This window comes from Eufriesea mexicana, unplaced genomic scaffold (genome assembly GCF_001483705.2).
Source record: "Eufriesea mexicana isolate 0111107269 unplaced genomic scaffold, ASM148370v2 scaffold723, whole genome shotgun sequence".
Classification (NCBI taxonomy): domain Eukaryota; kingdom Metazoa; phylum Arthropoda; class Insecta; order Hymenoptera; family Apidae; genus Eufriesea; species Eufriesea mexicana.
The window spans coordinates 146569-148758 of record NW_016908884.1 but is presented as its reverse complement, the minus strand read 5'-3'; positions in this window follow the sequence as shown (position 1 = coordinate 148758).

Sequence of the window (2190 nt, the reverse complement as noted above, 5' to 3'; positions counted from 1 at the left end):
TGCCGATATACCTGCACCGTCCCGGTATCCGTCTCTGGATACCGCCTGCGGTGACGGTCACAGGTGCCTTACCTCGCTTCCCTTGCTGTAGATTTCCTCCGGTGCTTCTCTTGGTCATCCTGTCTGGCCATCTTCTTCGTAAGTCCATGTTGGCTGCTTCCTCCTTAGCAGCGGTTGGTCCTGTTCCGGTTGGGTCCTGCTTGTGCCAGCCTTGTGCTTCTTCTTGGTCCTCTGCTTCTAATATCTTCTTCTTCTTCCACACCGCATCTTCTCCCTCCGCCACCACGATTTCCTCTTGCTGTTGTTCCCTCTCTTCTCTCCCGCCATTTCTTCTCCTTGGCGGAGAGTACGTCGCGAGCGAACTTCCGAAAGTGACGAAAAGCCTTTCTCGACGTGAGGATACGACTTTCGACTGGCCACCTGAATCTGTGGCCGTCGAGTCCTTCTTTCAGAGCGCGCCGGCTTTCACCATAGAGTGGGAAGTCCTCTATGATGTGCCCCGGCGTTTCCTCTTCTCCGCAGTCGCACAGTTCCGTATCGCTGCAGCCGAAGTACTTCAGTTTGCTATTGAAGTCTCCGTGGCCACTGAGGAACTGTGTCACATAGTGGTCCACGTGGATCCATTTATCTTTGACCCTCCGCTATGTTAGGGCAGTGTACCTACGTCTTTTTTTCAATGTATTGCTACCTTTGGTTGGTCTATGTTGGTTTGGATTAGGTCTGGATAGCTTCTACTTTCGCCGTGTACACGGCTATTCGGAGGATTTCCCTGCCCTACTGTGCTCTGCCATTATCTGCTCGACTCTGGGTAGTCCAGCAATAGTGGTCGTGGCTCGATATGTTGGGTTGAGCTACGTTTGGTCATGTTACGTTTGGGTAAGTTAGGATAGGTTGGTATTGACTTTTGTGCCAGACACTACGTTGCGGTTGATTTCTGCGCTATACATTACACTACTATACTCTGCCCGTCTATGGGAGGCCGGCAATAGTGGCCTCAGCACGTTAGATCGAGTGATGCAACGTTTGGGAAGGCTATGTTGGTCTGGGTTAGGCTAGGATTGCCTTGATTTGCGTGGTATACACTGGCGTTTTGTGGATCGCCGCGCTATACTGTTTTCTAGTATGATCCGCCTGGCGCTGCCGATGCCAGCAATAGTGGTCCTTACTCCTAAGGTTGAGATATATTACGTACGTTTATGTCACGTTTGGTTAGGTTAGGAGAGGAAAATTTTGACATTTGTGTTATACACCGCCATTCGGTGGATCCCTGCGCTCTACGTAGTTCTAATATGCCCTGCTTGGTTCTGGGGATGCCAGAAATGCAAGTCTCGGAACATTATATTCAGTTCGTCTGCGTTCGGATATGTTAGGTCATTATATCTTCCACTCTTGTGCTATACACTATAATGCGGTGGATTACTGCGATCTACTGTGTTCTAGTATATTCTTCTTGGCTCTCGGAAGGCAAGCACTCGTGGCATCGCCAGGTTAGGTTGAGATAAGATGCGTTCGGTTATGTTACGTATGGTTATGTTAGGATATGGTAGCTTAGACTATTGTGCTGCGCACTGAGATCCTAAGGATTTCTGCGCTCCGCTCGCCTTTAGTGTGCTCTACTTGACTATGGGGAGGGTAGCAATAGTGGCCTTGGCACGTTAGAATGGGATAGGTTATGATTGGTTGCGTTACGTTTGGTCAGGTTAGGATAGGATAGCTTTAGTTTTTGCGCTGTACACTGCTATTCGGTCGATATCTGCGCTCTGCATTGCTCTACAAGAATCTTCTAGTCTCTGGGGAGGCATGAAGTAGTGGTTGTGGTACATTCGTTCGATTTAGGTTACGTTCGGCTTGGTCAGGGCAGGTTCAGTATGGTGAGAATGGCTTCGACGTCTGTGCTATACACTGCTATTCGGCGAACATCAGCGTTCCACTGTGCTCTAGTAAATTATGGTTGGATATGGGGCGGCCAGCAGCGTCGCTCTCGGCTCGATAAGCTGAGTTAGGTTGCGTTTGGTTGTGTTACGCTTAGCCTGGTTAGGACCGGGTGGATTAGGCTCTTGCGCCAATCACTCCACTTCGGTCGATTTCAGAGTCGTACATTGCTCTGCTGCTGTTTACTTGGCTCTCTTGAGGCCAGCAATACTGGTCGCGGCACCTCAGGTTGTGCCACGTTAAGTTCGGTTGTGATAC